The 12929-nt window shown below is 46.6% G+C and overlaps 1 protein-coding gene across 1 annotated transcript in view; it reads left to right on the plus strand.

Moving 5' to 3' along the window:
* fbxo41 (F-box protein 41) overlaps positions 1 to 12929 on the plus strand; it is a 280638-nt gene that overhangs the window by 241519 nt on the left and 26190 nt on the right. The window lies entirely within an intron of this gene.

The raw sequence follows: 12929 nt of genomic DNA on the forward strand, positions 1-12929 counted from the left end.
TAAATCCCATCCGGCCCAGGGGACTTATCTATTTTCACACTTTCCAGAATTGCTAACACCTCCTCCTTATTAACCTCAATCCTGTTTCGTCCAATAGCCTGTATCTCAGTATTCACCTCGATAACATTGTCTTTTTCCTGTGTGAATACTGACAAAAAATATTCATTTAGCGCCTCTCCTATCTCTTCAGGCTCCACGCACAACTTCCCACTACTGTCCTTGACTGGCCCTAATCTTACCCTGGTCATTCTTTTATTCCTGACATACCTATAGAAAGCTTTAGGGTTTTCCTTGATCCTACCTGCCAAAGACTTCTCATGTCCCCTCCTGGCTCTTCTTAGCTCTCTCTTTAGGTCCTTCCTGGCTAACTTGTAACTCTTGAGCTCCCTAACTGAGCCTTCATGTCTCATCTTTACATAAGTCTCCTTCTTCCTCTTCACAAGAGATTGAACTTCTTTAGTAAACCACAGTTCCCTCACTCGACCACTTCCTCCCTGCCTGACAGGTACATACTTATAAAGGACACCCAGTAGCTGTTCCTTGAACAAGCTCCACATTTCAATTGTCCCCAACCTATGCATCCTAAATCTCGCCTAATCGCATCATAATTTCCTTTCCCCCAGCTATAACTCTTGCCCTTCGGTATATACCTATTCCTTTCCATCGCTAAAGTAAACGTAACCGAATTGTGGACACTATCACCAAGGTGCCAGGTTGGCAGTGCCAGGCTGGTACTGCCCCAAGGGACCTCCCACCTTACCCGGAGGGCCTCAATGGTCGCCAGTTCTACCAGCGAGGCCATCACGACTGTTCCTGTTCATGGGAACCAGGTGTTTTCCTCAGCAGTAACTGCCTCTCCTGGCGAGGCCACAAAGGCAGGTGAGCGGGAATGGTTGTATCCCGGTCTCATTAAATCAATGCTAATCTATTTTAAATACATTTGAATAAATTATTCAGCCCCTTGCCGAAATAGGCAGGTGCCAGATATCCGATGCCGGTAAGATCATGAGAGGTCAGAAATCAGGCGTGATTCTCAGTTCCTGCGCGATTCACAGGCTCGCTTTGCCCAAATGTTAAAATCGTGGCCCACGTGCGTTCATCCTATCTATGCCCTACTGATTTTATACACCTCAGTAAAGTCAGTCCACATTCTCCTGTGTTCCAAGGAATGGTTTGAGTTGTAAGAGGAGGCTGGATAGACTGGGACTTTTTTCTCTGGAGCGTAGGAGGTGAGAGGTGATCTTATAGAGGTCTATAAAATAATGAGGGGCATAGATCAGCTAGATAGTCAATATCTTTTCCCAAAGGTAGGGGAGTCTAAAACTAGAGGGCATAGGTTTAAGGTGAGAGGGGAGAGATACAAAAGTGTCCAGAGGGGCACTTGTTTCACAGAGAGGGTATCTGGAACGAGTGTCTGGAACAAGCTGCCAGAGGTAGTAGTAGAGGCGGGTACAATTTTGTCTTTTAAAAAGGATTTAGACAGTTACATGGGTATGATGGGTATAGAGGGATATGGGCCAAATGCGGGCAATTGGGATTAATTTAGGGGTTCAAAAAAAAGGGCGGCATGGACAAGTTGGGCCAAAGGGCCTGTTTCCATGCTGTAAACCTCTATGACTCAATGAATAAAGTGCTATCCTGGCCAATCACTCCCTATAACTCCGGCCCACTGACCCTGGCAACATCCTCGTCAATCTTCTCTGCACTCTTTCCAGTTTATCAATGTCTTTACTATAACAGGGTGACCAAAACTGCACACAATACTTCAAGTGCATCCTCACCAACAACTTATACAAATATAACCATGTCCCAACTCCTATCCTCAGTGCCCTGACTGATGAAGAGCAGTGCGCTAAACACCTTCTTCACCACCCTTCTACCTGTGACGCCGCTTTCAGTTAACATGCACTTGTACTTATACTTGGAAGAATCATGTAATGAGACATTGTGGGTAGAACTCAGAAACAGAAAGGGGGCAGTCACTATGATGGGGGTGTACTCCCAGCAGCCCATGGGAAATTGAAGAACGGATATGTAAGCAGATTCTGGACAGATGTAGAAATAATAGGGATGTTGTAGTGGGAGACTTTAATTTTCCTCAGATTGGCTGGAAATCCTTTGGGGCTAAGGATCCGGATGGTGAGGAATTTGTTCAGTGTGTCCAGGAAGGTTTTTTGGAACAATAAATGGATAGTCCAACTGGAGAGGGGGCAGGAGATTCGGGGGGATTTGAGAAAACAAAATCCACTCAGAGTGTTTAGAATTTGGAATGCACTCACTGGGAAGGTTGAAATAGACTCAAAGTCATGCAGCGTACAAAAGGCCCTTCAACCCATCGATTCTGCACCAAGGATATCTGCCACTAAAGTTGGGCTAATCCCATTTTCCAGCACTTAGGAACATAAGAACTAGGAGCAGGAGTAGGTAATCTGGCGCCTCGAGCCTGCTCCGCCATTCAACTTCAAGATAAGATCATGGCTGATCTTTTCGTGAACTCAGCTCCACTTACCCACCCTCTCACCACAACCGTTAATCCCTTTACTTGTCCCATATCCTTGAATGTTATGATGTTTCAAGTGCTCATAGAACCATAGAACCATAGAAAATTACAGCTCAGAAACAGGCCTTTTGGCCCTTCTTGTCTGTGCCGAACCATTTTATGCCTAGTCCCACTGACCTGCACTTGGACCATGTCCCTCAACACTCCTCTCATCCATGAACCCGTCCAAGTTCCTCCTCAACTCTGTCGTAAACCGACCCCCCTTTATTTTGAGGCTGTGTCCTCTAGTTTTAACTTCCTTACTAAGTGGAAAGAATCTCTCCGCCTCCACCCTATCCAGCCCCCGCATTATCTTATAAGTCTCCATAAGATCCCCCCTCATCCTTCTAAACTCCAACGAGTACAAACCCAATCTCCTCAGCCTCTCCTCATAATCCAAACCCCTCATCTCCGGTATCAACCTGGTGAACCTTCTCTGCACTCCCTCCAATGCCAATATATCCTTCCTCATATAAGGGGACCAATACTGCACACAGTATTCCAGCTGCGGCCTCACCAATGCCCTGTACAGGTGCATCAAGACATCCCTGCTTTTATATTCTATCCCCCTCGCGATATAGGCCAACATCCCATTTGCCTTCTTGATCACCTGTTGTACCTGCAGACTGGGCTTTTGCGTCTCATGCACAAGGACCCCCAGGTCCCTTTGCACGGTAGCATGTTTTAATTTGTTTCCATTGAGGTAGTAATCCCATTTGTTATTATTTCCTCCAAAGTGTATAACCTCGCATTTATCAACGTTATACTCCATTTGCCATATCCTCGCCCACTCACTCAGCCTGTCCAAATCTCTCTGCAGATCTTCTCCGTCCTCCACACGATTCACTTTTCCACTTATCTTTGTGTCGTCTGCAAACTTCGTTAACCTACACTCCGTCCCCTCCTCCAGATCATCTATATAAATGGTAAATAGTTGCGGCCCGAGTACCAATCCCTGCGGCACGCCACTAGTTACCTTCCTCCAACCGGAAAAACACCCATTTATTCCGACTCTTTGCTTCCTGTCGGATAGCCAGTCCCCAATCCACTTTAACACACTACCCCCAACTCCGTGTGCCCTAATCTTCTTCAGCAGCATTTTATGGGGCACCTTATCAAACGCCTTTTGGAAATCCAAAAACACCGCATCCACCGGTTCTCCTCCATCAACCGCCCTAGTCACATCTTCATAAAAATCCAACATGTTCGTCAAGCACGACTTTCCCCTCATGAATCCATGCTGCGTCTGATTGATCGAACCATTTCTATCCAGATGCCCTGCTATCTCCTCTTTAATAATGGATTCCAGCATTTTCCCTACTACAGACGTTAAGCTGACCGGCCTATAGTTACCCGCCTTTTGTCTCCTTCCTTTTTAGCGGCGTAACATTAGCCGTTTTCCAATCAACCGGCACTACCCCAGAATGCAACGAGTTTTGATAAATAATCACTAACGCATCCACTATTACCTCTGACATTTCTTTCAATACCCTGGGATGCATTCCATCCGGACCCGGGGACTTGTCCACCTTCAGTCCCATTAGTCTACCCAGCACTGCCTCTCTGGTAACATTAATAGAACATAGAACATAGAACATTACAGCGCAGAACAGGCCCTTCGGCCCACGATGTTGCACCGACCAGTTAAAAAAAAACTGTGACCCTCCAACCTAAACCAATTTCTTTTCGTCCATGAACCTATCTACGGATCTCTTAAACGCCCCCAAACTAGGCGCATTTACTACTGATGCTGGCAGGGCATTCCAATCCCTCACCACCCTCTGGGTAAAGAACCTACCCCTGACATCGGTTCTATAACTACCCCCCCTCAATTTAAAGCCATGCCCCCTCGTGCTGGATTTCTCCATCAGAGGAAAAAGGCTATCACTATCCACCCTATCTAAACCTCTAATCATCTTATATGTTTCAATAAGATCCCCTCTTAGCCGCCGCCTTTCCAGCGAAAACAATCCCAAATCCCTCAGCCTCTCCTCATAGGATCTCCCCTCCATACCAGGCAACATCCTGGTAAACCTCCTCTGCACCCTCTCCAAAGCCTCCACATCCGTCCTGTAATGTAATTGTATTAAGTATTTCTCCTGCTGCCAACCCTCTATCGTTAATATTTGGCAAACTATTTGTGTCCTCCACCGTGAAGACCGACACAAAAAACTTATTTAAAGACTCAGCCATATCCTCATTTCCCACTATTAACTCCCCCCTCTCGTCCTCCAAGGGTCCAACATTCACTCTAGCCACTCTATTCCTTTTTATATATTTATAAAAACTTTTACTATCATTTTTTATATTAATTGCTAGCCTAGCTTCATAGTCTATCCTTCCTTTCTTTATCGCTTTCTTAGTCTCTCTTTGTTGTTTCTTAAATTTTTCCCAATCACTTGTTTCTCCACTATTTTTGGCCACTCTGTACGCAGCTGTTTTTATTTTAATACTCTCCTTTATTTCCTTCGTTATCCACGGCTGGTTCTCCCTTTTCTTACAATCCTTGTTTTTTGCTGGAATATATTTTTGCTGGGAACTGAAAAGGATCTCCTTAAAAATCCTCCACTGTTCCTCAGCTATCCTACCTGCCAGCCTGCTCTCCCAGTCTACCTTAGCCAATTCATCCCTCATCCTATCATATTTCCCTCTGTTCAAACAGAGGACACTGGTTTGGGACCAAACTTTCTCCTCTTCCATCTGAATCAGAAATTCGACCATATTGTGGTCACTAGACCCAAGAGGGTCCTTCACAATAAGATCCTTAATTCTACCTACCTCGTTACACAATACCAGATCCAAAATAGCTCGTTCCCTCGTCGGTTCCGTAACATGCTGTTCAAGGAAACTATCCCGACAGCATTCTAAGAACTCTTCCTCCATTCCACCCTTACCGACTTGAGTCTGCCAGTCAATGTGCATGTTGAAGTCCCCCATGATTATTGCCGTTCCGTTTTTACACGCATCCCTTATCTGCTTGTTTATAGCCCTCCCTACCTCAACATTATTATTTGGGGGCCTATATACCACACCTACTAGTGTCTTTCTCCCTCTACTATTCCTCATCTCTACCCATAATGATTCCACGTTTTGTTCCTCAGAGCCTATGTCATCCCTCAGTACTACCCTGATATTATCTCTTATTAATAGCGCGACCCCACCACCTTTTCCTTCCTGTCTATTCTTCCTAAACGCCTGATACCCCTGGATATTCATCTCCCAGTCCTGGTCACCTTTCAGCCACGTTTCTGTAATGGCCACTAGATCGTACCCACTTGTGCTGATTTGCACCATCAACTCATTTACCTTGTTCCGAATGCTTCGTGCATTCAGGCAAAGTGTCCTTATTCCAGCTTTTATCTGGACCCGCTTTGATGAGTCGCGAACACCCTCTCCCTCTACTCCCTTATCTAAATTACCGCCTTCATTCACTTGCACCCTCTCCTCTACCATTAATTTTGTAATTCCCCTTACCCCTGCATCCTCCCCCCCATCAATTAGTTCCTTGATCCTAGTCAACTCTTCTAGCTCCCCTCCCCCCAACCTATCTAGTTTAAATTCTCCCCAGTAGCCTTAGCCAACCTACCGGCCAGGATATTGGTCCCCCTGTGATTCAAGTTCCACCCGTTTTTTGTATACAGATCACCCCTGCCCCTAAAGAGGTCCCAATGGTCCAGGAACCTGAATCCCTGCCCCCTGCACCAGTCCCTCAGCCACACATTCATCTTCCACCTCACTCCATTCCTGCCCTCACCTTCCCGTGGCACAGGCAGTAATCCTGAGATTACTACCTTTGCTTTCCTCTTTCTCAGCTGTCTCCCTAATTCCCTGTACTCCCTTTTCATGACCCCTTCTCCCTTCCTCCCCACATCAGCGGTACCAATATGTACCGCTACCTCAGGCTCCTCTCCCTCCCACCTCAGGATTTCCGGGACGCGACTAGCGACATCCTGGATCCCAGCCCCAGGGAGGCAGACCACCATGCGAGAATCCCGCCTACCTCCGCAGAAACGCCTGTCTGTCCCCTTCAACATCGAGTCCCCGATTAATACCGCCTTCCTCCTCTTTTCCTTAGCCCTCTGAGTTACAGGGCTGGACTCCGCTGCGGAGACACGGCCACTGCTGCTTCCCCCAGGCGGGCTGTCCCCCCCAGCAGTACTCAAGCAGGAGTACTTGTTGTGCAGGGGCAAATCCACTGGGGTGCTCTCAACCACCCTAGCCTTACCCTTCCTGGCCGTCACCCACTTGGCCTCCTCCCGTGGCCCTGGTGTGACCACCTGATGATAGCTCTTGTCTGTCACCTCCTCATTCTCCCTCATCAGCCTAAGATCCTCGAGCTGCAGTTCCAGCTCCCTAACACGGTCCCTCAGGAACCGCAGCTCGACACACCCCTCACAGATGTGGATGTCCGGGAGGCCAGATGCCTCCAGGACCTCCCACATCCTACACTGGGAACAACACACTGGTTTCACACTCATACTGGACACTTTATGTCAAGTAAGACAGTGAAAAGTTAATAAGAATGTAAGGAAACAAAAACTCACCCCTGCTCGTCCAAGCCCTGTGAGCCAAAGCCCTGACAGCTCACTCAACTTCCACTCACTCTGCTGCCCACTACGATGCTGCCCGCTGTATACTTTGGTATGCTTTTAAACCCTCCAAAAACTTCCCCAGGCCTCTCCTGGGCCTACTTCCGGTTTTGAAAAAAACCTCCGATTTTAAACCCAAAATTAACTGAAAAAATAAATAATTAATTAAAGACAGAAAAGCAACTCTCTTACCCTCAGCCTGCTCCTGGGAACAATGAAGCTGAACCTCCAAGGTAAGCCCTTTTTAAACCCTCCAAAAACTTCCCCAGGCCTCTCCTGGCCCTACTTCCGGTTTTGAAAAAAACCTCCGATTTTAAACCCAAAATTTACTGAAAAAATAAATAATTAATTAAAGTCAGAAAACCAACTCTCTTGCCCTCAGCCTGCTCCTGGGAACAAACAGCAGAGGTCCCAGTACAGAGCCCTGCGGAACACCACTAGTCACAGACCTCCAACCGGAAAAAGACCCCTCCACTGCTACTCTCTGTCTTCTATGGCTAAGCCAGTTCTCCACCCATCTCGCTAGCTCACCTTTTATTCCATGAGATTTAACCTTTTGCACCAGCCTGCCATGAGGGACCTTGTCAAACGCTTCACTAAAATCCATGTAGACGACATCCACGGCCCTTCCCTCGTCAATCGTTTTTGTCACCTCCTCAAAAAACTCAACCAAATTTGTGAGGCATGACCTGAGGTGAGGTGAGGCCTGCAGCTTACAGCACTGAAGGTGCCGATCCAGGTACTTTTTAAAAGAGTTTAGGGTCTCTGCCTCCATCATGAACGAGGTAGGTAGAATTAAGGATCTTATTGTGAAGGACCCTCTTGGGTCTAGTGACCACAATGTGGTCGAATTTCTGATTCAGATGGAAGAGGAGAAAGTTTGGTCCCAAACCAGTGTCCTCTGTTTGAACAGAGGGAAATATGATAGGATGAGGGATGAATTGGCTAAGGTAGACTGGGAGAGCAGGCTGGCAGGTAGGATAGCTGAGGAACAGTGGAGGATTTTTAAGGAGATCCTTTTCAGTTCTCAGCAAAAATATATTCCAGCAAAAAACAAGGATTGTAAGAAAAGGGAGAACCAGCCGTGGATAACGAAGGAAATAAAGGAGAGTATTAAAATAAAAACAGCTGCGTACAGAGTGGCCAAAAATAGTGGAGAAACAAGTGATTGGGAAAAATTTAAGAAACAACAAAGAGAGACTAAGAAAGCGATAAAGAAAGGAAGGATAGACTATGAAGCTAGGCTAGCAATTAATATAAAAAATGATAGTAAAAGTTTTTATAAATATATAAAAAGGAAGAGAGTGGCGAGAGTGAATGTTGGACCCTTGGAGGACGAGAGGGGGGAGTTAATAGTGGGAAATGAGGATATGGCTGAGTCTTTAAATAAGTTTTTTGTGTCGGTCTTCACGGTGGAGGACACAAATAGTTTGCCAAATATTAACGATAGAGGGTTGGCAGCAGGAGAAATACTTAATACAATTAATGTTACCAGAGAGGCAGTGCTGGGTAGACTAATGGGACTGAAGGTGGACAAGTCCCCGGGTCCAGATGGAATACATCCCAGGGTATTGAAAGAAATGTCAGAGGTAATAGTGGATGCGTTAGTGATTATTTATCAAAACTCGTTGCATTCTGGGGTAGTGCCGGTTGATTGGAAAACGGCTAATGTTACGCCGCTGTTTAAAAAAGGAAGGAGACAAAAGGCGGGTAACTATAGGCCGGTCAGCTTAACGTCTGTAGTAGGGAAAATGCTGGAATCCATTATTAAAGAGGAGATAGCAGGGCATCTGGATAGAAATGGTTCGATCAATCAGACGCAGCATGGATTCATGAGGGGAAAGTCGTGCTTGACGAACATGTTGGATTTTTATGAAGATGTGACGAGGGCGGTTGATGGAGGAGAACCGGTGGATGCGGTGTTTTTGGATTTCCAAAAGGCGTTTGATAAGGTGCCCCATAAAAGGCTGCTGAAGAAGATTAGGGCACACGGAGTTGGGGGTAGTGTGTTAAAGTGGATTGGGGACTGGCTATCCGACAGGAAGCAAAGAGTCGGAATAAATGGGTGTTTTTCCGGTTGGAGGAAGGTAACTAGTGGCGTGCCGCAGGGATTGGTACTCGGGCCGCAACTATTTACCATTTATATAGATGATCTGGAGGAGGGGACGGAGTGTAGGGTAACGAAGTTTGCAGACGACACAAAGATAAGTGGAAAAGTGAATCGTGTGGAGGACGGAGAAGATCTGCAGAGAGATTTGGACAGGCTGAGTGAGTGGGCGAGGATATGGCAAATGGAGTATAACGTTGAGAAATGCGAGGTTATACACTTTGGAGGAAATAATAACAAATGGGATTACTATCTCAATGGAAACACATTAAAACATGCTACCGTGCAAAGGGACCTGGGGGTCCTTGTGCATGAGACGCAAAAGCCCAGTCTGCAGGTACAACAGGTGATCAAGAAGGCAAATGGGATGTTGGCCTATATCGCGAGGGGGATAGAATATAAAAGCAGGGATGTCTTGATGCACCTGTACAGGGCATTGGTGAGGCCGCAGCTGGAATACTGTGTGCAGTATTGGTCCCCTTATATGAGGAAGGATATATATGGGGGCAAGGCAGTGGACGTGGTATATATGGATTTTAGTAAGGCGTTTGATAAGGTTCACCATGGTAGGCTTCTGCAGAAAATGCAGATGTATGGGATTGGGGGTGATCTAGGAAATTGGATCAGGAATTGGCTAGCGGATAGGAAACAGAGGGTGGTGGTTGATAGTAAATATTCATCATGGAGTGCGGTTACAAGTGGTGTACCTCAGGGATCTGTTTTGGGGCCACTGCTGTTTGTAATATTTATTAATGATCTGGATGAGGGTATAGTTGGGTGGATTAGCAAATTTGCTGATGACACCAAAGTCGGTGGTGTGGTAGACAGTGAGGAAGGGTGTCGTAGTTTGCAGGAAGACTTAGACAGGTTGCAAAGTTGGGCCGAGAGGTGGCGGATGGAGTTTAATGCGGAGAAGTGTGAGGTAATTCACTTTGGTAGGAATAACAGATGTGTTGAGTATAGGGCTAACGGGAGGACTTTGAATAGTGTGGAGGAGCAGAGGGATCTAGGTGTATGTGTGCATAGATCCCTGAAAGTTGGGAATCAAGTAGATAAGGTTGTTAAGAAGGCATATGGTGTCTTGGCGTTTATTGGTAGGGGGATTGAATTTAGGAGTCGTAGCGTTATGTTGCAACTGTACACAACTCTGGTGCGGCCGCACTTGGAGTACTGTGTGCAGTTCTGGTCCCCACATTACAGGAAGGATGTGGAGGCTTTGGAGAGGGTGCAGAGGAGGTTTACCAGGATGTTGCCTGGTATGGAGGGGAGATCCTATGAGGAGAGGCTGAGGGATTTGGGATTGTTTTCGCTGGAAAGGCGGCGGCTAAGAGGGGATCTTATTGAAACATATAAGATGATTAGAGGTTTAGATAGGGTGGATAGTGATAGCCTTTTTCCTCTGATGGAGAAATCCAGCACGAGGGGGCATGGCTTTAAATTGAGGGGGGGTAGTTATAGAACCGATGTCAGGGGTAGGTTCTTTACCCAGAGGGTGGTGAGGGATTGGAATGCCCTGCCAGCATCAGTAGTAAATGCGCCTAGTTTGGGGGCGTTTAAGAGATCCGTAGATAGGTTCATGGACGAAAAGAAATTGGTTTAGGTTGGAGGGTCACAGTTTTTTTTTTTAACTGGTCGGTGCAACATCGTGGGCCGAAGGGCCTGTTCTGCGCTGTAATGTTCTATGTTCTATGTTCTATATTGGCATTGGAGGGAGTGCAGAGAAGGTTCACCAGGTTGATACCGGAGATGAGGGGTTTGGATTATGAGGAGAGGCTGAGGAGATTGGGTTTGTACTCGTTGGAGTTTAGAAGGATGAGGGGGGATCTTATGGAGACTTATAAGATAATGCGGGGGCTGGATAGGGTGGAGGCGGAGAGATTCTTTCCACTTAGTAAGGAAGTTAAAACTAGAGGACACAGCCTCAAAATAAAGGGGGGTCGGTTTAAGACAGAGTTGAGGAGGAACTTCTTCTCCCAGAGGGTGGTGAATCTCTGGAATTCTCTGCCCACTGAGGTGGTGGAGGCTACCTCGCTGAATATGTTTAAAGCGCGGATGGATGGATTCCTGATCGGTAAGGGAATTAAGGGTTATGGGGATCAGGCGGGTAAGTGGTACTGATCCACGTCAGATCAGCCATGATCTTATTGAATGGCGGGGCAGGCTCGAGGGGCTAGATGGCCTACTCCTGCTCCTATTTCTTATGTTCTTATGAACTCGGGCAGCAAATTCCAGATACCCACCACCCTCTGCATAAAAAAGTTCTTCCTCATGTCCCCTCTACATCTTCTGTCACTTCTCCTGAATCTGTGTCCCCCAGTTCTCGAGTTCTCCAACACGGGAAACATTTTTATCCTGTCCACTGTATCTCTTTCCCTCACGGCTCATCCTAATGTATGTGGGCCCAAAAGCACAGACTATAAGACCATAAGACCATAAGACATAGGAGCGGAAGTAAGGCCATTCGGCCCATCGAGTCCACTCCACCATTCAATCATGGTTGATTTCAACTCCATTTACCCGCTCTCTCCCCATAGCCCTTAATTCCTCGAGAAATCAAGAATTTATCAATTTCTGTCTTGAAGACGCTCAACGTCTCGGCCTCCACAGCCCTCTGTGGCAATGAATTCCACAGACCCACCACTCTCTGGCTGAAGAAATTTCTCCTCATCTCTGTTCTAAAGTGACTCCCTTTTATTCTAAGGCTGTGCCCCCGCGTCCTAGTCTCCCCTGTTAATGGAAACAACTTCCCTACGTCCATCCTATCTAAGCCGTTCATTATCTTGTAAGTTTCTATCAGATCTCCCCTCAACCTCCTAAACTCCAATGAATATAATCCCACGATCCTCAGACGTTCATCGTATGTCAGGCCTACCATTCCTGGGATCATCCGTGTGAATCTCCGCTGGACCCGCTCCAGTGCCAGTATGTCCTTCCTGAGGTGTGGGGCCCAAAATTGCTCACAGTACTCCAAATGGGGCCTAACCAGTGCTTTATAAAGCCTCAGAAGTACATCCCTGCTTTTGTATTCCAAGCCTCTTGAGATAAATGACAACATTACATTTGCTTTCTTAATTACGCACTCAACCTGCAAGTTTACCTTTAGAGAATCCTGGACTAGGACTCCCAAGTCCCTTTGCACTTTAGCATTATGAATTTTGTCACCGTTTAGAAAATAGTCCATGCCCCTATTCTTTTTTCCAAAGTGTACGACCTCGCACTTGCCCACGTTGAATTTCATCAGCCACTTCTTGGACCACTCTCCTAAACTGTCTAAATCTTTCTGCAGCCTCCCCACCTCCTCAATACTACCTGCCCCTCCACCTATCTTTGTATCATCGGCAAACTTGGCCAGAATGCTCCCAGTCCCGTCATCTAGATCGTTAATATATAAAGAGAACAGCTGTGGCCCCAACACTGAACCCTGCGGGACACCACTTGTCACCGGTTGCCATTCTGAGAAAGAACCTTTTATCCCAACTCTCTGCCTTCTGTCTGACAGCCAATCGTCAATCCATGTTAGTACCTTGCCTCGAATACCATGGGCCCTTATTTTACTCAGCAGTCTCCCGTGAGGCACCTTGTCAAAGGCCTTTTGGAAGTCAAGATAGATAACATCCATTGGCTCTCCTTGGTCTAACCTATTTGTTATCTCTTCAAAGAACTTTAACAGGTTTGTCAGGCACGACCTCCCCTT

Source organism: Mustelus asterias, unplaced genomic scaffold (genome assembly GCF_964213995.1).
Source record: "Mustelus asterias unplaced genomic scaffold, sMusAst1.hap1.1 HAP1_SCAFFOLD_458, whole genome shotgun sequence".
NCBI classification, from domain to species: domain Eukaryota; kingdom Metazoa; phylum Chordata; class Chondrichthyes; order Carcharhiniformes; family Triakidae; genus Mustelus; species Mustelus asterias.